Genomic DNA, 24,046 nt, shown 5'->3' with positions numbered 1-24,046 from the left:
GGCCCCTTAACAAACTGGTGTAACCTCCCTGTGTTGGTGGATTCAGGAATTCCCATGATGAACACGTTATTGCGGCGGCTCCTGGCTTCCAAATCCTCGTTATTGACTGCAACTGTCTTCATTATACGGTCAAGGTGCTCCACGCGCTTAGTAGTTTGGGCTGCTCCATCTTCCAGATCCGATATACGCCCTTCCGTTGTGTCCAGGCGGGTTTTGTGGCGATCAATCCACTCACCCAGACCCGTCAAACTGTCTGTCTAGGGCGTCAAGCCTTTTGTTTAGGGCCTTAAATCCTGAACACAGTTCCAGCAGGAGCACAGTGGTATCTGGGGAAGCAATTCCTCCCATCACGCCAACGGACATTTTGCCTCCCATACCTGTAGTTTGTCGCCCTCTGGTGCCTTGGACGCTTCGAACTGCAGTAGCCACTGCTTAGGGTCCTTGCTCACTATTCACTGTGGTCTCAATCTTCACCCTCAGGTAAGTGACGATGCGCGGGCTCCGTGGTTGTCCCCCACTGTAGTGTAGCTCTACCCAATTGTTACAATGTTGGCAAATCTTTGGTTGAGGTAGCGTTGGTGTTTATCACTGAAGATGACGTGGGAAATGTAAAGTATAAAGATAGTTGTTGTGAGTTGCAGTTCTTTGTAGCCTCTATTCAGTCTCACCAGCTGTGTCTCGCTCTCCCAGATGATTGTGCATCCGTCTCCGCCCTCTCCTCTCCACAGCAAAGGCTGTGGATCCCCCATTCCGCCCCTCTTTCGGAGGTTCTTCTGTTCCTCCTTTCTTTGGCCCAGCAGGGCTCTGCTCTGGGCACTCTAGAGGGCTACCTCTCAGCCATTTCAGCTTTTCTTAGGCTTCCTGATCAGCCTTCTCTTTTCAAGTCCCCTGTTGTAAATTGCTTCCTTAAAGGCTTTACTCATCTTTTTCCTCCTGTTCCCTTCGTAATGCCCCAGTGGGTCTTGAACTTGGTTCTTACATATCTTATGTGAGCTCCCTTTGAGCCGCTACATAACTGTCCTCTCAGGCTTCTGACCTTAAAAACCGCCTTTCTGTTGGCCATCACATCTGCCCGCAGGGTGAGTGAGCTCCAAGCACTTTCTTCTAAGCCTCCTTTTCTGACTGGTCATCCGGAAAAAGTTGTCCTTCGGACTCGTCCTTCCTTCCCAAAGTGGTTACTCCTTTCCATATTGGACAGACCATCACTTTGCCCACCTTCTTTCCCCCTCGGCATCCTTCCAAAGAAGAAGTGAGGCTCCACCATCTGGATCCAAAGCGTGCGCTTTCCTTTTACTTGGATCGCACAAAACAATTCCGGGTGCATGACTAGCTCTTTGTTGGCTATGTGGGCACCAAAAAAGGTCAGGCCGTGCACAAACTGACCATTTCTAGATGGGTCTTTTTGTGCATTAAACTTGTTATTCTTTGGTAAAGAAGGAGCCTCCAGTGGGATTGAGCACGCATTCCACCAGGGCGATGGCAGCTACCACGGGAAACATCCTTTACATTGCGGATGTTTCAACGCAGTGCTGTCACGACGCGTCCTTTACAACGCAAGTCGTAACCACGACTTGCGCTGGAGGGCGCTACAGGATTAAGAATAGTATATTTACTATTCCAACACCTTCCCTAGTGTCCACGGGGACTGGTGTTAGAATAGTAAATTATACTATTCTCGATCCGCGCCCCCAACGCAAGTCGTTGTCACGACTTGCGTTGTAAAAGACGCGTTGTAACAGCACGCGTTGTGACGGTACGCGTCGTAACGTCATACATCCAGCTACCACTGCTTTGTAATGTGGAGTCCCACTTAATGACATCTGTCTGTGGTTCTGTGGTTCCGTAGATTCTGAACCTGTTCAATAAAGGTCGTCGGATATAGACGATTTTGGTGTCAGCGGACCGCAAAGGACGAGTGCGGTATGTACAAGTGTTTTTGTAATAATCGATCAATGAGAACACTACGTATTCATAGATTTCGTCTGAATCCTCGGGTTCCATTTTGTGTACGGCAGCCATTTTGTGTGGTTGCCCTCACATAGGCCGATGACTGCGGCCGAACAAGTCTTTGGGACACGTACACCTTTAGCTGACTTCTGAGTGACCTGAACGAACTGACTCCCTTGCCCGAGGCTGACCTCGTTGAGCCAGTTCCTTGTTAAGCAGCTGGTCAGATAGAGATCAAAGAGCAGGACATTGCTGAGTTTATGGTACATGCACACACCCTTCTATCTTGCTTGTCATCTGCTTCTGTTCCTTCCTTTATGGCTTAATTACTGATATGGGTTGAGGTCTTTATGATGGGTCCGTCTGGCATGTTCGAGCATGAATGTTGAATTTTGCTTGGTCATTTCTGGTGGGCTGGACAACAGAAAGTGGGATTCTCGTCATGCGATATGTTTGAAATGTCACCCTCCAATTGGTCAGTTTGTATGTAACCGATGCTAGCCAGGAATGTGATTTTTAGCATAAAAGACGATGCTCCGCTCTATGAATTTGTGCAGTCTCTAGCGAACCACCCGTGTTGTGCTTCGTAGACCTCTGTTCCTGGTTGCAGCCAATACATTTGGTCTTTGACGTCATCAAGAAGTGTCCCGTGTCTCTGTTTGCCAAGGCAGGGGAACTCGAAGACATCGGGCATTTTCCCTGGCGCCGCCCGGTTCTTCAGTTGGGGCCCAACGTGGGGCGACTTCAGCGGTACCGGTCCAAGCCTGAAGATCGTGAGGAGCTTCGTGTGAAAATTCTGGAGGAAGGCCTGCCACTTCATCGACCCCTGTATGCCGTCGTGGTCTGAAGAAACTCACAGAGGTTCGAGTCTTCTCAACAGCGTTTTCCCGTAGGAATAGCTTTGATCAGCAAAATGGTGCGTCTGGTAGGACGGCACAGTACTATGCGGACGATTACTATGTTGAAGGTGAGAATGTGGATGCTAATGATTGCTAGGACAGCCATAGACAAAGAGAGGGAGTTGTTTCAGTTCCAGTAGATCAGAGTGGACCTTATGTTGAAGAGATTGCATCAGGTGTGTCAGAGCCTTTTCTGTTGGATACTGGTGCTGCGAAGAGTTCTATTATGCACTCTAAACTCCCTGGCGCACCTTTGTATGGCTTAACGAATGTTTCAGTAGGTTTTTCTGGCGCCCTGGTTACGAATCCGATTTCGAGTCCGTTGTCTATTCTGTTGGACCTTGTGAATTCGAAGCACCCCTCATTCTAACGACAGGTTGTGGTGAGAACTTGTTGGGATTGGACTTGTTGAAGAGATTGTATGCGACGCTACATGTTCTCCTTCAGGAGTACATCTTACATTGGGTAAGAGAGTGATCTCTCCGATGCATTTATCTAAAGATCGACTTCCACCTGAATTGTCTTCTCTCCCTGATTCTCTTTGGGCTACTGGTCCTAATGATGTGGGTCTCCTAGAGATTCTGCCATATGTTGTGACGTTACAAGCGAATGCTAGATTGCCACGTATTCCGCAATATCGAATTTCCAGTGATGGTGAAAGAGCACTTTTGGAGATCATCTATGATCTGATTGTGAAAGGTGTGATTGAGGAAACGAGAGGTAATGTGTGCAATAGTCCGGTTTTGCCTGTTCTGAAAAGAACGGATTCTTCACAGCCTCCTGTATATAGGTTTGTGATCAATCTCCACAAGGTGAATAAGATCGTTGTTCCGCAATTTCCTGTTGTGCCTGATATCACCACTTTACTGACTTTGATCCCAGCTACAGCCACGTGGTTTTCGGTGATTGACTTGAAGAATGCTTTCTTCAGCATCCCGATTGCCGTGGAGAGTAGGGATATCTTTGGCTTCTCTTTAGGAGGACAAAGTTTCCGGTTTAAGCACGCTCCTCAAGACTGTTGTGAAAATCCATCGATCTATAGTCAGGCTTTGAAAACACAACTTGATTTGCTTGTTTTACCTGATGGTGCTGCTCTTATTCAGTATGTTCACGATCTGTTAGTTGCTGCTGACAATGAAGAGATCTGTAGAGAGGCTACTTTGTCGTTGTTACGTCATTTATCTGATTTCCATCATAAGGTTTCTCTATCAAAGTTGCAATATTGTTGACAAGAAGTTACCTACTTAGGTCACCTCTTATCGAAGGAGGGAAGGAAACTGACCCCAGAAAGAATTCAAGCGATTGCGAAAATGAGTGTGCCTACGACACAGAGAGAAGTACGTGCTTTCCTAGTTATTACGTCGTACTGTAGACAGTGGATCCCTAATTTTTCATTGCTTGCGAAGCCTTTGATAGCTCTTACTGTTAAGGATACTCCAAATCCTATTCCTTGGACTGACGAATGTCATAAGAGCTTTTCAGAATTGCGCGATGCGTTGTGTTCGGCTCCTGTCTTGGGTACTCCCGACTACAGTAAGCCTTTTACATTATATGTCCAAGAGAGAGAGGGATGTGCATTGTCGGTTTTGACTCAGCAATTTGGCGATAAGCAACGTCCATGTGCTTATTTTTCGTCGACTTTGGATCCCGTAGCTAGAGCGTTGCCGAGTTGTTTGAGAGCTACAGCAGCAGCGGCTGTTTCGATTCGACAGTCTGCTGGTTTGGTTATGGACTATACACTAATTGTGATGGTTCCACATGTAGTGGATACCTTGTTGAATCGTACCAAGACACAGCACTTAACTAGTGCTCGGTTGTCGGGTTATGAATTGACACTGTTAGCGAGTCACATACATATAAAGAGATGCAACACTTTGAATCCAGCTACGTTGTTGCCGATTTCAGTAGAGGCAGATGTTATTGAACAGCATGATTGCTTCCTCAGGACAGAGGAAGAAACAAAAGGGAGGATAGATCTTAGGGATACTCCTCTTCCAGAGTGTGATGGTACCTTATGGGTTGATGGTTCGTGCTTTAAGCTTCCGAATGGTGATACGACTGCGGCATATGCTGTTACGACTTTGCATACGATTGTTGAAGCTGCACGTATCCCACATAATTCAGCGCAAGCAGCAGAGTTGATTGCATTAACGAGAGCGTGTGTGTTGTCGAAATGAAAGCGAGTGACTGTGTATACCGATAGCCAGTACGCGTTTGGTGTGGCTCATAGTTTTGGACGTTTGTGGAAAGAGCGTGGGTTCCTGACTTCACATGGAACTAAGATTCAGCATGGTCAATTGGTGAATGAACTTCTTGAATCTCTTACTTTGCCGTTGCAAGTCGCGATTGTGAAATGCAGTGCGCATAAGAAAGTTACGGATGATGTTGGTCGTGGTAATGCGTTTGCAGATGAAGTCGCGAAAGAAACTGCGAGAAATGTGATGAGTCGAATGTATGTTGCGGGTCTGGCGAGATGGGTTCCGGATAGGAGTATGTGTGAAGATACGCTTGAGAGTGTGAAATCCATCCAAGCTGAAGCTACAGAGAAAGAGTTGAATGAATGGAGAGAAAGCAAGGGTAAATTGGATTCGAATGGTTGTTGGATTGAGTTGTCAGAGCATCAGAGATGGTTGTTAACCGATGCGTATGTACTTCCAGTGGTTACGATGGCTCATGGATTGGCACATATCAGTGTAAAAGGGATTTGCAAGTTGTTAGCTCCAGTATGGCAGAATGCTGGTATTCCTAAGTGTGTGGAGAATCTGGTTAAGAATTGTATGGTGTGTTTGATGTACAATCCTGGTAAGGGAATTCCAACTCCAGCTGGTTATTTTGCTCCTCCAACGTATCCGTTTGAGGCTTTGCAGCTAGATTTCATCCACATGGAGAGGTGCAACAACCTGAAATACGTCTTAGTGGTTGTTTGCTCTTTTTCTAGATGGGTGGAAGCCTACCCTTTGAAAGATAATACTGCCTTGTCCCCAGCGAAAGTCCTTATTAAGGAATTCTTCCCTAGGTTTGGTTTGCCGAGAATGATCTGGAGTGACAATGGGAGTGAATTTGTAGGTCAAGTGATGAAGAGAGTATGTGATGGATTAGGTATCAAGCAGAAGTTCCACGCTGCAAATCATCCCCAATCAGCTGGTTTAGTCGAGTGCTATAATGGCACTCTTAAGTTGAAATTAGCTAAGATTCAAGCGAGCTCTGGTTTACAATGGCCAGATGCTTTGCCATTAGCTCTTCTGTCCACTAGAATGACTGTGCATTCACGAATGGGTCTTAGGCCATACGAGGTAGTGTTTGGTCGCCCGGCAAATGTTTGGGGAGTGCCGCGGCCGACAAAGTTTAGTGAGATAGAACATCCTGTGTTGCTTGACTACCTGTATGAATTGACGGCTAAATTGCGTGTTTTGCATCAACAGGTTCATGATTCACTGCCACAAGCTTCTGAAGATCCAGGACACGCCATTGAACCTGGCACCTGGGTGCTGGTGAAGAATTTCCAGCGGACCAAGAATGATTAGCCCCGCTGGAACGGCCCGTATTTAGTTCTGTTGTCCACCCGTTCTGCAGTACGAGTGCACGGTACAAAGAACTGGATCCACGGCGTACATTGTAAGAGGGCTCCTTTGCCTCTGCCGTACGACCGGTGGGTCCAGAAAGGACTTCCTGAATCTGAAACTGAGAGCGTGCCTCGTTTTCTGCCTTTCAGCGATGCCCGTTTGATTGGAACGAACACTGAGCAAGAAAGTGACGATCTTCTTCAAGAAACTGTGCCTCCGTTGAATAGTATGAACACTGTTGAACCTGAGTTATTATTCCGTGAACAGACATTGCCTGGCAAAGAGCGTTATAATTTGCGACCGAGAGTCGCTGGACTAATAAAGCACTGAGATTCTTTCTTTTACTGATATTTTTAAGGTTAGCTCTCCTCCGAGGAACTATTTTGATTTTTGTTTTTCGAACCGCCATCCGGGTTCAGCTGTAGGGTCGCGGTGTCAAGTCTTTGGAGTGCAAGCCGAAGACGTTAGGTTGACGGTTCTGGTTGGTCTAAGGGAGTTGCCCTGGACTGACAGACGCGTTCCTTAGCACAGAACACCCTACCGCCGCGAGCTGCAATTAGAGAGGATGGAGTTTTTCGAGATGGAGAGACCTGTTGAAAGAATAAGCTTTAAGAGCAAAATATGTAAATTAATGAGCAGAAAACGTTTTTTAATATTGTGTTTGCTTATATTGCTTAGCTTAATGATATTTTTAATTGGATATGTGACATTCTCTTTTCAAGTGACGTTCATGCCCACTATGCAACCTATGCCTCCTCCTACTGTTTCTTCGCATTCTTTTCACCCTCTGCCCGAACATGAAATTGTTAGAAGATTGGAATTTGCTAATAATTCCTTTGGTCAACTCCTGTATCAACACCAGCTAGTAATGAACACGACAAATTGTTGGGTGTGTGGCCTTATGCCCCATACTACCAATAAAGGTATTCCTTACCTGGTTTTGCCTTTTAGCTACAATCGTTCTATTTGGGCATATAGAACGATGTTCATTTATGCTCATGGAGTCTATCCCCAACGTTCCGTGAAAGATAGTCCAAAGACTAGTGCTCTGGTCAAGGGTATAGTCGACATGATTAGGGGAATTAGTTCGTATGAGACTATCCCGAGAGATGAGACACAAGCATACATTGGTTGGAACGTTACTGGATACGGAGTTAGTCTGAGTGTTAACCAGCGAGCGAAGAAATCCCCTCCGATTTGGATAGTGCCCCATCAGGGTCATTATTGTCTGCAAGGTAATGGCAAGAATCAGAGAGCTCAGTTAGGGAAGAGCGTTTGCACTGAGACTTCTGTTTTTGCGTCTCAGACTTCCCCAGCGTTCCTAGCAGCTAAGGGTACCTATTTCATCTGTTACGATAAAGCGTACACATGGTTGCCCCCTGACTTTTCGGGCACATGTTTTGTTTCGTTCCTGTTGCCTCCCACATTTACAGCTGCGGCAGATTACCATAAGACGAGAGTTGCTAGAGGTATCTTCAGTAAGGAAGATACCGCAGGACAAGAATTGGGAGATTTCTTTAAGGGTTTTCTGCCGTTCTGGGGACCTATGGCTAATAGCAGGAACATTCGACAGTTGACGAGAGTGGTTGAGTCCACCATAGTCAAAACTGCCGGTACCCTTAGTAACTTGACTGCTGAGCTCCAGTCGGATCGACTTATGACTCTTCAGAACAGAGTTGCGCTAGATGTCATACTTGCAGATAGAGGTGGGGTGTGTAAATTGATTCAATCGAGCTGCTGCGTTTTCATTCCAGACAACGCTCCGACAGTTTTCCAGGCCATTTCCAGAATACATAAGATCTCCGAGTCTGTACATATAGACGAGGGAGATTGGTCGTTGATGGGATGGTTTGGGGGATTGTTATCCACGTGGGGATGGAAGATTCTGATGGTCATTGGGATGATCTTAGCTAACCTTTTCCTGTTCTGTCTTTGCGTACAGTGTGCTCCTGCTATATGTGGCCTTTGTGCTACTTCGTGTGCGAGGAGACCTGTCCAGAGAGAGTTGCTAAGTACTACGATGATGCTACAGCAACATCTTGATGATCTGATGAATATAGACCTGGATTCAGACTGACATGGGTTTGGGTTTGTTGCCTATGTAAGGGCAAAAGGAGGGTCTGTGGTTCTGTGGTTCCTTAGATTCTGAACCTGTTCAATAAAGGTCGTCGGATATAGACGATTTTGGTGTCAGCGGACCGCAAATGACGAGTGCGGTATGTACGAGTGTTTTCGTAATCATCGATCAATGAGAACACTACGTATTCATAGATTTCGTCTGAACCCTCCGGTTCCATTTTGTGTACGGCAGCCATTTTGTGTGGTTGCCCTCACATAGGCCGATAACTGCGGCCGAACGAGTCTTTGGGACACGTACACCTTTAGCTGACTTCTGAGTGACCTGAACGAACTGACTCCCTTGCCCGAGGCTGACCTCGTTGAGCCAGTTCCTTGTTAAGCAGCTGGTCAGATAGAGATCAAAGAGCAGGACATTGCTGAGTTTATGGTACATGCACACACCCTTCTATCTTGCTTGTCATCTGCTTCTGTTCCTTCCTTTATGGCTTAATTACTGATATGGGTTGAGGTCTTTATGATGGGTCAGTCCGGCCTACTCGAGCAGGAATGTTGAATTTTGCTTGGTCATTTCTGGTGGGCTGGACAACAGAAAGTGGGATTGTCGTCATGCGATATGTTTGAAATGTCACCCTCCAATTGGTCAGTTTGTATGTAACCGATGCTACCCAGGAATGTGATTTTTAGCATAAAAGACGATGCTCCGCTCTATGAATTTGTGCAGTCTCTAGCGAACCACCCGTGTTGTGCTTCGTAGACCTCTGTTCCTGGTTGCAGCCAATAAATTTGGTCTTTGACGTCATCAAGAAGTGTCCCGTGTCTCTGTTTGCCAAGGCAGGGGAACTCGAAGACATCGGGCATTTTCCCTGGCGCCGCCCGGTTCTTCAGTTGGGGCCCAACGTGGGGCGACTTCAGCGGTACCGGTCCAAGCCTGAAGATCGTGAGGAGCTTCGTGTGAAAATTCTGGAGGAAGGCCTGCCACTTCATCGACCCCTGTATGCCGTCGTGGTCTGAAGAAACTCACAAAGGTTCGAGTCTTCTCAACAGCGTTTTCCCGTAGGAATAGCTTTGATCAGCAAAATGGTGCGTCTGGTAGGACGGCACAGTACTATGCGGACGATTACTATGTTGAAGGTGAGAATGTGGATGCTAATGATTGCTAGGACAGCCATAGACAAAGAGAGGGAGTTGTTTCAGTTCCAGTAGATCAGAGTGGACCTTATGTTGAAGAGATTGCATCAGGTGTGTCAGAGCCTTTTCTGTTGGATACTGGTGATGCGAAGAGTTCTATTATGCACTCTAAACTCCCTGGCGCACCTTTGTATGGCTTAACGAATGTTTCAGTAGGTTTTTCTGGCGCCCTGGTTACGAATCCGATTTCTAGTCCGTTGTCTATTCTGTTGGACCTTGTGAATTCGAAGCACCCCTCATTCTAACGACAGGTTGTGGTGAGAACTTGTTGGGATTGGACTTGTTGAAGAGATTGTATGCGACGCTACATTGTTCTCCTTCAGGAGTACATCTTACATTGGGTAAGAGAGTGATCTCTCCGATGCATTTATCTAAAGATCGACTTCCACCTGAATTGTCTTCTCTCCCTGATTCTCTTTGGGCTACTGGTCCTAATGATGTGGGTCTCCTAGAGATTCTGCCATATGTTGTGACGTTACAAGCGAATGCTAGATTGCCACGTATTCCGCAATATCGAATTTCCAGTGATGGTGAAAGAGCACTTTTGGAGATCATCTATGATCTGATTGTGAAAGGTGTGATTGAGGAAACGAGAGGTAATGTGTGCAATAGTCCGGTTTTGCCTGTTCTGAAAAGAACGGATTCTTCACAGCCTCCTGTATATAGGTTTGTGATCGATCTCCGCGAGGTGAATAAGATCGTTGTTCCGCAATTTCCTGTTGTGCCTGATATCACCACTTTACTGACTTTGATCCCAGCTACAGCCACGTGGTTTTCGGTGATTGACTTGAAGAATGCTTTCTTCAGCATCCCGATTGCCGTGGAGAGTAGGGATATCTTTGGCTTCTCTTTAGGAGGACAAAGTTTCCGGTTTAAGCACGCTCCTCAAGACTATTGTGAAAATCCATCGATCTATAGTCAGGCTTTGAAAACACAACTTGATTTGCTTGTTTTACCTGATGGTGCTGCTCTTATTCAGTATGTTCACGATCTGTTAGTTGCTGCTGACAATGAAGAGATCTGTAGAGAGGCTACTTTGTCGTTGTTACGTCATTTATCTGATTTCCATCATAAGGTTTCTCTATCAAAGTTGCAATATTGTTGACAAGAAGTTACCTACTTAGGTCACCTCTTATCGAAGGAGGGAAGGAAACTGACCCCAGAAAGAATTCAAGCGATTGCGAAAATGAGTGTGCCTACGACACAGAGAGAAGTACGTGCTTTCCTAGGTATTACGTCGTACTGTAGACAGTGGATCCCTAATTTTTCATTGCTTGCGAAGCCTTTGATAGCTCTTACTGTTAAGGATACTCCAAATCCTATTCCTTGGACTGACGAATGTCATAAGAGCTTTTCAGAATTGCGCGATGCGTTGTGTTCGGCTCCTGTCTTGGGTACTCCCGACTACAGTAAGCCTTTTACATTATATGTCCAAGAGAGAGAGGGATGTGCATTGTCGGTTTTGACTCAGCAATTTGGCGATAAGCAACGTCCATGTGCTTATTTTTCGTCGACTTTGGATCCCGTAGCTAGAGCGTTGCCGAGTTGTTTGAGAGCTACAGCAGCAGCGGCTGTTTCGATTCGACAGTCTGCTGGTTTGGTTATGGACTATACACTAATTGTGATGGTTCCACATGTAGTGGATACCTTGTTGAATCGTACCAAGACACAGCACTTAACTAGTGCTCGGTTGTCGGGTTATGAATTGACACTGTTAGCGAGTCACATACATATAAAGAGATGCAACACTTTGAATCCAGCTACGTTGTTGCCGATTTCAGTAGAGACAGATGTTATTGAACAGCATGATTGCTTCCTTAGGACAGAGGAAGAAACAAAAGGGAGGATAGATCTTAGGGATACTCCTCTTCCAGAGTGTGATGGTACCTTATGGGTTGATGGTTCGTGCTTTAAGCTTCCGAATGGTGATACGACTGCGGCATATGCTGTTACGACTTTGCATACGATTGTTGAAGCTGCACGTATCCCACATAATTCAGCGCAAGCAGCAGAGTTGATTGCATTAACGAGAGCGTGTGTGTTGTCGAAATGAAAGCGAGTGACTGTGTATACCGATAGCCAGTACGCGTTTGGTGTGGCTCATAGTTTTGGACGTTTGAGGAAAGAGCGTGGGTTCCTGACTTCACATGGAACTAAGATTCAGCATGGTCAATTGGTGAATGAACTTCTTGAATCTCTTACTTTGCCGTTGCAAGTCGCGATTGTGAAATGCAGTGCGCATAAGAAAGTTACGGATGATGTTGGTCGTGGTAATGCGTTTGCAGATGAAGTCGCGAAAGAAACTGCGAGAAATGTGATGAGTCGAATGTATGTTGCGGGTCTGGCGAGATGGGTTCCGGATAGGAGTATGTGTGAAGATACGCTTGAGAGTGTGAAATCCATCCAAGCTGAAGCTACAGAGAAAGAGTTGAATGAATGGAGAGAAAGCAAGGGTAAATTGGATTCGAATGGTTGTTGGATTGAGTTGTCAGAGCATCAGAGATGGTTGTTAACCGATGCGTATGTACTTCCAGTGGTTACGATGGCTCATGGATTGGCACATATCAGTGTAAAAGGGATTTGCAAGTTGTTAGCTCCAGTATGGCAGAATGCTGGTATTCCTAAGTGTGTGGAGAATCTGGTTAAGAATTGTATGGTGTGTTTGATGTACAATCCTGGTAAGGGAATTCCAACTCCAGCTGGTTATTTTGCTCCTCCAACGTATCCGTTTGAGGCTTTGCAGCTAGATTTCATCCACATGGAGAGGTGCAACAACCTGAAATACGTCTTAGTGGTTGTTTGCTCTTTTTCTAGATGGGTGGAAGCCTACCCTTTGAAAGATAATACTGCCTTGTCCCCAGCGAAAGTCCTTATTAAGGAATTCTTCCCTAGGTTTGGTTTGCCGAGAATGATCTGGAGTGACAATGGGAGTGAATTTGTAGGTCAAGTGATGAAGAGAGTATGTGATGGATTAGGTATCAAGCAGAAGTTCCACGCTGCAAATCATCCCCAATCAGCTGGTTTAGTCGAGTGCTATAATGGCACTCTTAAGTTGAAATTAGCTAAGATTCAAGCGAGCTCTGGTTTACAATGGCCAGATGCTTTGCCATTAGCTCTTCTGTCCACTAGAATGACTGTGCATTCACGAATGGTTCTTAGGCCATACGAGGTAGTGTTTGGTCGCCCGGCAAATGTTTGGGGAGTGCCGCGGCCGACAAAGTTTAGTGAGATAGAACATCCTGTGTTGCTTGACTACCTGTATGAATTGACGGCTAAATTGCGTGTTTTGCATCAACAGGTTCATGATTCACTGCCACAAGCTTCTGAAGATCCAGGACACGCCATTGAACCTGGCACCTGGGTGCTGGTGAAGAATTTCCAGCGGACCAAGAACGATCAGCCCCGCTGGAACGGCCCGTATTTAGTTCTGTTGTCCACCCGTTCTGCAGTACGAGTGCACGGTACAAAGAACTGGATCCACGGCGTACATTGTAAGAGGGCTCCTTTGCCTCTGCCGTACGACCGGTGGGTCCAGAAAGGACTTCCTGAATCTGAAACTGAGAGCGTGCCTCGTTTTCTGCCTTTCAGCGATGCCCGTTTGATTGGAACGAACACTGAGCAAGAAAGTGACGATCTTCTTCAAGAAACTGTGCCTCCGTTGAATAGTATGAACACTGTTGAACCTGAGTTATTATTCCGTGAACAGACATTGCCTGGCAAAGAGCGTTATAATTTGCGACCGAGAGTCGCTGGACTAATAAAGCACTGAGATTCTTTCTTTTACTGATATTTTTAAGGTTAGCTCTCCTCCGAGGAACTATTTTGATTTTTGTTTTTCGAACCGCCATCCGGGTTCAGCTGTAGGGTCGCGGTGTCAAGTCTTTGGAGTGCAAGCCGAAGACGTTAGGTTGACGGTTCTGGTTGGTCTAAGGGAGTTGCCCTGGACTGACAGACGCGTTCCTTAGCACAGAACACCCTACCGCCGCGAGCTGCAATTAGAGAGGATGGAGTTTTTCGAGATGGAGAGACCTGTTGAAAGAATAAGCTTTAAGAGCAAAATATGTAAATTAATGAGCAGAAAACGTTTTTTAATATTGTGTTTGCTTATATTGCTTAGCTTAATGATATTTTTAATTGGATATGTGACATTCTCTTTTCAAGTGACGTTCATGCCCACTATGCAACCTATGCCTCCTCCTACTGTTTCTTCGCATTCTTTTCACCCTCTGCCCGAACATGAAATTGTTAGAAGATTGGAATTTGCTAATAATTCCTTTGGTCAACTCCTGTATCAACACCAGCTAGTAATGAACACGACAAATTGTTGGGTGTGTGGCCTTATGCCCCATACTACCAATAAAGGTATTCCTTACCTGGTTTTGCCTTTTAGCTACAATCGTTCTATTTGGGCATATAGAACGATGTTCATTTATGCTCATGGAGTCTATCCCCAACGTTCCGTGAAAGATAGTCCAAAGACTAGTGCTCTGGTCAAGGGTATAGTCGACATGATTAGGGGAATTAGTTCGTATGAGACTATCCCGAGAGATGAGACACAAGCATACATTGGTTGGAACGTTACTGGATACGGAGTTAGTCTGAGTGTTAACCAGCGAGCGAAGAAATCCCCTCCGATTTGGATAGTGCCCCATCAGGGTCATTATTGTCTGCAAGGTAATGGCAAGAATCAGAGAGCTCAGTTAGGGAAGAGCGTTTGCACTGAGACTTCTGTTTTTGCGTCTCAGACTTCCCCAGCGTTCCTAGCAGCTAAGGGTACCTATTTCATCTGTTACGATAAAGCGTACACATGGTTGCCCCCTGACTTTTCGGGCACATGTTTTGTTTCGTTCCTGTTGCCTCCCACATTTACAGCTGCGGCAGATTACCATAAGACGAGAGTTGCTAGAGGTATCTTCAGTAAGGAAGATACCGCAGGACAAGAATTGGGAGATTTCTTTAAGGGTTTTCTGCCGTTCTGGGGACCTATGGCTAATAGCAGGAACATTCGACAGTTGACGAGAGTGGTTGAGTCCACCATAGTCAAAACTGCCGGTACCCTTAGTAACTTGACTGCTGAGCTCCAGTCGGATCGACTTATGACTCTTCAGAACAGAGTTGCGCTAGATGTCATACTTGCAGATAGAGGTGGGGTGTGTAAATTGATTCAATCGAGCTGCTGCGTTTTCATTCCAGACAACGCTCCGACAGTTTTCCAGGCCATTTCCAGAATACATAAGATCTCCGAGTCTGTACATATAGACGAGGGAGATTGGTCGTTGATGGGATGGTTTGGGGGATTGTTATCCACGTGGGGATGGAAGATTCTGATGGTCATTGGGATGATCTTAGCTAACCTTTTCCTGTTCTGTCTTTGCGTACAGTGTGCTCCTGCTATATGTGGCCTTTGTGCTACTTCGTGTGCGAGGAGACCTGTCCAGAGAGAGTTGCTAAGTACTACGATGATGCTACAGCAACATCTTGATGATCTGATGAATATAGACCTGGATTCAGACTGACATGGGTTTGGGTTTGTTGCCTATGTAAGGGCAAAAGGAGGGTCTGTGGTTCTGTGGTTCCTTAGATTCTGAACCTGTTCAATAAAGGTCGTCGGATATAGACGATTTTGGTGTCAGCGGACCGCAAATGACGAGTGCGGTATGTACGAGTGTTTTCGTAATCATCGATCAATGAGAACACTACGCATTCATAGATTTCGTCTGAACCCTCCGGTTCCATTTTGTGTACGGCAGCCATTTTGTGTGGTTGCCCTCACATAGGCCGATAACTGCGGCCGAACGAGTCTTTGGGACACGTACACCTTTAGCTGACTTCTGAGTGACCTGAACGAACTGACTCCCTTGCCCGAGGCTGACCTCGTTGAGCCAGTTCCTTGTTAAGCAGCTGGTCAGATAGAGATCAAAGAGCAGGACATTGCTGAGTTTATGGTACATGCACACACCCTTCTATCTTGCTTGTCATCTGCTTCTGTTCCTTCCTTTATGGCTTAATTACTGATATGGGTTGAGGTCTTTATGATGGGTCAGTCCGGCCTGCTCGAGCAGGAATGTTGAATTTTGCTTGGTCATTTCTGGTGGGCTGGACAACAGAAAGTGGGATTGTCGTCATGCGATATGTTTGAAATGTCACCCTCCAATTGGTCAGTTTGTATGTAACCGATGCTACCCAGGAATGTGATTTTTAGCATAAAAGACGATGCTCCGCTCTATGAATTTGTGCAGTCTCTAGCGAACCACCCGTGTTGTGCTTCGTAGACCTCTGTTCCTGGTTGCAGCCAATAAATTTGGTCTTTGACGTCATCAAGAAGTGTCCCGTGTCTCTGTTTGCCAAGGCAGGGGAACTCGAAGACATCGGGCATTTTCCCTGGCGCCGCCCGGTTCTTCAGTTGGGGCCCAACGTGGGGCGACTTCAGCGGTACCGGTCCAAGCCTGAAGATCGTGAGGAGCTTTGTGTGAAAATTCTGGAGGAAGGCCTGCCACTTCATCGACCCCTGTATGCCGTCGTGGTCTGAAGAAACTCACAAAGGTTCGAGTCTTCTCAACAGCGTTTTCCCGTAGGAATAGCTTTGATCAGCAAAATGGTGCGTCTGGTTGGACGGCACAGTACTATGCGGACGATTACTATGTTGAAGGTGAGAATGTGGATGCTAATGATTGCTAGGACAGCCATAGACAAAGAGAGGGAGTTGTTTCAGTTCCAGTAGATCAGAGTGGACCTTATGTTGAAGAGATTGCATCAGGTGTGTCAGAGCCTTTTCTGTTGGATACTGGTGATGCGAAGAGTTCTATTATGCACTCTAAACTCCCTGGCGCACCTTTGTATGGCTTAACGAATGTTTCAGTAGGTTTTTCTGGCGCCCTGGTTACGAATCCGATTTCTAGTCCGTTGTCTATTCTGTTGGACCTTGTGAATTCGAAGCACCCCTCATTCTAACGACAGGTTGTGGTGAGAACTTGTTGGGATTGGACTTGTTGAAGAGATTGTATGCGACGCTACATTGTTCTCCTTCAGGAGTACATCTTACATTGGGTAAGAGAGTGATCTCTCCGATGCATTTATCTAAAGATCGACTTCCACCTGAATTGTCTTCTCTCCCTGATTCTCTTTGGGCTACTGGTCCTAATGATGTGGGTCTCCTAGAGATTCTGCCATATGTTGTGACGTTACAAGCGAATGCTAGATTGCCACGTATTCCGCAATATCGAATTTCCAGTGATGGTGAAAGAGCACTTTTGGAGATCATCTATGATCTGATTGTGAAAGGTGTGATTGAGGAAACGAGAGGTAATGTGTGCAATAGTCCGGTTTTGCCTGTTCTGAAAAGAACGGATTCTTCACAGCCTCCTGTATATAGGTTTGTGATCGATCTCCGCGAGGTGAATAAGATCGTTGTTCCGCAATTTCCTGTTGTGCCTGATATCACCACTTTACTGACTTTGATCCCAGCTACAGCCACGTGGTTTTCGGTGATTGACTTGAAGAATGCTTTCTTCAGCATCCCGATTGCCGTGGAGAGTAGGGATATCTTTGGCTTCTCTTTAGGAGGACAAAGTTTCCGGTTTAAGCACGCTCCTCAAGACTATTGTGAAAATCCATCGATCTATAGTCAGGCTTTGAAAACACAACTTGATTTGCTTGTTTTACCTGATGGTGCTGCTCTTATTCAGTATGTTCACGATCTGTTAGTTGCTGCTGACAATGAAGAGATCTGTAGAGAGGCTACTTTGTCGTTGTTACGTCATTTATCTGATTTCCATCATAAGGTTTCTCTATCAAAGTTGCAATATTGTTGACAAGAAGTTACCTACTTAGGTCACCTCTTATCGAAGGAGGGAAGGAAACTGACCCCAGAAAGAATTCAAGCGATTGCGAAAATGAGTGTGCCTACGACACAGAGAGAAGTACGTGCTTTCCTAGGTATTACGTCGTACTGTAGACAGTGGATCCCTAATTTTTCATTGCTTGCGAAGCCTTTGATAGCTCTTACTGTTAAGGATACTCCAAATCCTATTCCTTGGACTGACGAATGTCATAAGAGCTTTTCAGAATTGCGCGATGCGTTGTGTTCGGCTCCTGTCTTGGGTACTCCCGACTACAGTAAGCCTTTTACATTATATGTCCAAGAGAGAGAGGGATGTGCATTGTCGGTTTTGACTCAGCAATTTGGCGATAAGCAACGTCCATGTGCTTATTTTTCGTCGACTTTGGATCCCGTAGCTAGAGCGTTGCCGAGTTGTTTGAGAGCTACAGCAGCAGCGGCTGTTTCGATTCGACAGTCTGCTGGTTTGGTTATGGACTATACACTAATTGTGATGGTTCCACATGTAGTGGATACCTTGTTGAATCGTACCAAGACACAGCACTTAACTAGTGCTCGGTTGTCGGGTTATGAATTGACACTGTTAGCGAGTCACATACATATAAAGAGATGCAACACTTTGAATCCAGCTACGTTGTTGCCGATTTCAGTAGAGACAGATGTTATTGAACAGCATGATTGCTTCCTTAGGACAGAGGAAGAAACAAAAGGGAGGATAGATCTTAGGGATACTCCTCTTCCAGAGTGTGATGGTACCTTATGGGTTGATGGTTCGTGCTTTAAGCTTCCGAATGGTGATACGACTGCGGCATATGCTGTTACGACTTTGCATACGATTGTTGAAGCTGCACGTATCCCACATAATTCAGCGCAAGCAGCAGAGTTGATTGCATTAACGAGAGCGTGTGTGTTGTCGAAATGAAAGCGAGTGACTGTGTATACCGATAGCCAGTACGCGTTTGGTGTGGCTCATAGTTTTGGACGTTTGAGGAAAGAGCGTGGGTTCCTGACTTCACATGGAACTAACATTCAGCATGGTCAATTGGTGAATGAACTTCTTGAATCTCTTACTTTGCCGTTGCAAGTCGCGATTGTGAAATGCAGTGCGCATAAGAAAGTTACGGATGATGTTGGTCGTGGTAATGCGTTTGCAGATGAAGTCGCGAAAGAAACTGCGAGAAATGTGATGAGTCGAATGTATGTTGCGGGTCTGGCGAGATGGGTTCCGGATAGGAGTATGTGTGAAGATACGCTTGAGAGTGTGAAATCCATCCAAGCTGAAGCTACAGAGAAAGAGTTGAATGAATGGAGAGAAAGCAAGGGTAAATTGGATTCGAATGGTTGTTGGATTGAGTTGTCAGAGCATCAGAGATGGTTGTTAACCGATGCGTATGTACTTCCAGTGGTTACGATGGCTCATGGATTGGCACATATCAGTGTAAAAGGGATTTGCAAGTTGTTAGCTCCAGTATGGCAGAATGCTGGTATTCCTAAGTGTGTGGAGAATCTGGTTAAGAATTGTATGGTGTGTTTGATGTACAATCCTGGTAAGGGAATTCCAACTCCAGCTGGTTATTTTGCTCCTCCAACGTATCCGTTTGAGGCTTTGCAGCTAGATTTCATCCACATGGAGAGGTGCAACAACCTGAAATACGTCTTAGTGGTTGTTTGCTCTTTTTCTAGATGGGTGGAAGCCTACCCTTTGAAAGATAATACTGCCTTGTCCCCAGCGAAAGTCCTTATTAAGGAATTCTTCCCTAGGTTTGGTTTGCCGAGAATGATCTGGAGTGACAATGGGAGTGAATTTGTAGGTCAAGTGATGAAGAGAGTATGTGATGGATTAGGTATCAAGCAGAAGTTCCACGCTGCAAATCATCCCCAATCAGCTGGTTTAGTCGAGTGCTATAATGGCACTCTTAAGTTGAAATTAGCTAAGATTCAAGCGAGCTCTGGTTTACAATGGCCAGATGCTTTGCCATTAGCTCTTCTGTCCACTAGAATGACTGTGCATTCACGAATGGGTCTTAGGCCATACGAGGTAGTGTTTGGTCGCCCGGCAAATGTTTGGGGAGTGCCGCGGCCGACAAAGTTTAGTGAGATAGAACATCCTGTGTTGCTTGACTACCTGTATGAATTGACGGCTAAATTGCGTGTTTTGCATCAACAGGTTCATGATTCACTGCCACAAGCTTCTGAAGATCCAGGACACGCCATTGAACCTGGCACCTGGGTGCTGGTGAAGAATTTCCAGCGGACCAAGAACGATCAGCCCCGCTGGAACGGCCCGTATTTAGTTCTGTTGTCCACCCGTTCTGCAGTACGAGTGCACGGTACAAAGAACTGGATCCACGGCGTACATTGTAAGAGGGCTCCTTTGCCTCTGCCGTACGACCGGTGGGTCCAGAAAGGACTTCCTAAATCTGAAACTGAGAGCGTGCCTCGTTTTCTGCCTTTCAGCGATGCCCGTTTGATTGGAACGAACACTGAGCAAGAAAGTGACGATCTTCTTCAAGAAACTGTGCCTCCGTTGAATAGTATGAACACTGTTGAACCTGAGTTATTATTCCGTGAACAGACATTGCCTGGCAAAGAGCGTTATAATTTGCGACCGAGAGTCGCTGGACTAATAAAGCACTGAGATTCTTTCTTTTACTGATATTTTTAAGGTTAGCTCTCCTCCGAGGAACTATTTTGATTTTTGTTTTTCGAACCGCCATCCGGGTTCAGCTGTAGGGTCGCGGTGTCAAGTCTTTGGAGTGCAAGCCGAAGACGTTAGGTTGACGGTTCTGGTTGGTCTAAGGGAGTTGCCCTGGACTGACAGACGCGTTCCTTAGCACAGAACACCCTACCGCCGCGAGCTGCAATTAGAGAGGATGGAGTTTTTCGAGATGGAGAGACCTGTTGAAAGAATAAGCTTTAAGAGCAAAATATGTAAATTAATGAGCAGAAAACGTTTTTTAATATTGTGTTTGCTTATATTGCTTAGCTTAATGATATTTTTAATTGGATATGTGACATTCTCTTTTCAAGTGACGTTCATGCCCACTATGCAACCTATGCCTCCTCCTACTGTTTCTTCGCATTCTTTTCACCCTCTGCCCGAACATGAAATTTTTAGAAGATTGGAATTTGCTAATAATTCCTTTGGTCAACTCCTGTATCAACACCAGCTAGTAATGAACACGACAAATTGTTGGGTGTGTGGCCTTATGCCCCATACTACCAATAAAGGTATTCCTTACCTGGTTTTGCCTTTTAGCTACAATCGTTCTATTTGGGCATATAGAACGATGTTCATTTATGCTCATGGAGTCTATCCCCAACGTTCCGTGAAAGATAGTCCAAAGACTAGTGCTCTGGTCAAGGGTATAGTCGACATGATTAGGGGAATTAGTTCGTATGAGACTATCCCGAGAGATGAGACACAAGCATACATTGGTTGGAACGTTACTGGATACGGAGTTAGTCTGAGTGTTAACCAGCGAGCGAAGAAATCCCCTCCGATTTGGATAGTGCCCCATCAGGGTCATTATTGTCTGCAAGGTAATGGCAAGAATCAGAGAGCTCAGTTAGGGAAGAGCGTTTGCACTGAGACTTCTGTTTTTGCGTCTCAGACTTCCCCAGCGTTCCTAGCAGCTAAGGGTACCTATTTCATCTGTTACGATAAAGCGTACACATGGTTGCCCCCTGACTTTTCGGGCACATGTTTTGTTTCGTTCCTGTTGCCTCCCACATTTACAGCTGCGGCAGATTACCATAAGACGAGGGTTGCTAGAGGTATCTTCAGTAAGGAAGATACCGCAGGACAAGAATTGGGAGATTTCTTTAAGGGTTTTCTGCCGTTCTGGGGACCTATGGCTAATAGCAGGAACATTCGACAGTTGACGAGAGTGGTTGAGTCCACCATAGTCAAAACTGCCGGTACCCTTAGTAACTTGACTGCTGAGCTCCAGTCGGATCGACTTATGACTCTTCAGAACAGAGTTGCGCTAGATGTCATACTTGCAGATAGAGGTGGGGTGTGTAAATTGATTCAATCGAGCTGCTGCGTTTTCATTCCAGACAACGCTCCGACAGTTTTCCAGGCCATTTCCAGAATACATAAGATCTCCGAGTCTGTACATATAGACGAGGGAGATTGGTCGTTGATGGGATGGTTTGGGGGATTGTTATCCACGTGGGGATGGAAGATTCTGATGGTCATTGGGATGATCTTAGCTATCCTTTTCCTGTTCTGTCTTTGCATACAGTGTGCTCCTGCTATATGTGGCCTTTGTGCTACTTCGTGTGCGAGGAGACCTGTCCAGAGAGAGTTGCTAAGTACTACGATGATGCTACAGCAACATCTTGATGATCTGATGAATATAGACCTGGATTCAGACTGACATGGGTTTGGGTTTGTTGCCTATGTAAGGGCAAAAGGAGGGTCTGTGGTTCTGTGGTTCCTTAGATTCTGAACCTGTTCAATAAAGGTCGTCGGATATAGACGATTTTGGTGTCAGCGGACCGCAAATGACGAGTGCGGTATGTACGAGTGTTTTCGTAATAATCGATCAATGAGAACACTACGTATTCATAGATTTCGTCTGAACCCTCGGGTTCCATTTTGTGTACGGCAGCCATTTTGTGTGGTTGCCCTCACATAGGCCGATAACTGCGGCCGAACGAGTCTTTGGGACACGTACACCTTTAGCTGACTTCTGAGTGACCTGAACGAACTGACTCCCTTGCCCGAGGCTGACCTCGTTGAGCCAGTTCCTTGTTAAGCAGCTGGTCAGATAGAGATCAAAGAGCAGGACATTGCTGAGTTTATGGTACATGCACACACCCTTCTATCTTGCTTGTCATCTGCTTCTGTTCCTTCCTTTATGGCTTAATTACTGATATGGGTTGAGGTCTTTATGATGGGTCAGTCCGGCCTGCTCGAGCAGGAATGTTGAATTTTGCTTGGTCATTTCTGGTGGGCTGGACAACAGAAAGTGGGATTGTCGTCATGCGATATGTTTGAAATGTCACCCTCCAATTGGTCAGTTTGTATGTAACCGATGCTACCCAGGAATGTGATTTTTAGCATAAAAGACGATGCTCCGCTCTATGAATTTGTGCAGTCTCTAGCGAACCACCCGTGTTGTGCTTCGTAGACCTCTGTTCCTGGTTGCAGCCAATAAATTTGGTCTTTGACGTCATCAAGAAGTGTCCCGTGTCTCTGTTTGCCAAGGCAGGGGAACTCGAAGACATCGGGCATTTTCCCTGGCGCCGCCCGGTTCTTCAGTTGGGGCCCAACGTGGGGCGACTTCAGCGGTACCGGTCCAAGCCTGAAGATCGTGAGGAGCTTCGTGTGAAAATTCTGGAGGAAGGCCTGCCACTTCATCGACCCCTGTATGCCGTCGTGGTCTGAAGAAACTCACAAAGGTTCGAGTCTTCTCAACAGCGTTTTCCCGTAGGAATAGCTTTGATCAGCAAAATGGTGCGTCTGGTAGGACGGCACAGTACTATGCGGACGATTACTATGTTGAAGGTGAGAATGTGGATGCTAATGATTGCTAGGACAGCCATAGACAAAGAGAGGGAGTTGTTTCAGTTCCAGTAGATCAGAGTGGACCTTATGTTGAAGAGATTGCATCAGGTGTGTCAGAGCCTTTTCTGTTGGATACTGGTGCTGCGAAGAGTTCTATTATGCACTCTAAACTCCCTGGCGCACCTTTGTATGGCTTAACGAATGTTTCAGTAGGTTTTTCTGGCGCCCTGGTTACGAATCCGATTTCAGGTCCGTTGTCTATTCTGTTGGACCTTGTGAATTCGAAGCACCCCTCATTCTAACGACAGGTTGTGGTGAGAACTTGTTGGGATTGGACTTGTTGAAGAGTTTGTATGCAACGCTACATTGTTCTCCTTCAGGAGTACATCTTACATTGGGTAAGAGAGTGATCTCTCCGATGCATTTATCTAAAGATCGACTTCCACCTGAATTGTCTTCTCTCCCTGATTCTCTTTGGGCTACTGGTCCTAATGATGTGGGTCTCCTAGAGATTCTGCCATATGTTGTGACGTTACAAGCGAATGCTAGATTGCCACGTATTCCGCAATATCGAATTTCCAGTGATGGTGAAAGAGCACTTTTGGAGATCATCTATGATCTGATTGTGAAAGGTGTGATTGAGGAAACGAGAGGTAATGTGTGCAATAGTCCGGTTTTGCCTGTTCTGAAAAGAACGGATTCTTCACAGCCTCCTGTATATAGGTTTGTGATCGATCTCCGCGAGGTGAATAAGATCGTTGTTCCGCAATTTCCTGTTGTGCCTGATATCACCACTTTACTGACTTTGATCCCAGCTACAGCCACGTGGTTTTCGGTGATTGACTTGAAGAATGCTTTCTTCAGCATCCCGATTGCCGTGGAGAGTAGGGATATCTTTGGCTTCTCTTTAGGAGGACAAAGTTTCCGGTTTAAGCACGCTCCTCAAGACTATTGTGAAAATCCATCGATCTATAGTCAGGCTTTGAAAACACAACTTGATTTGCTTGTTTTACCT

Source organism: Lissotriton vulgaris, chromosome 8 (assembly GCF_964263255.1).
Source record: "Lissotriton vulgaris chromosome 8, aLisVul1.2, whole genome shotgun sequence".
Classification (NCBI taxonomy): Eukaryota; Metazoa; Chordata; class Amphibia; order Caudata; family Salamandridae; genus Lissotriton; species Lissotriton vulgaris.
Note: the sequence above shows the minus strand (reverse complement) of the source record.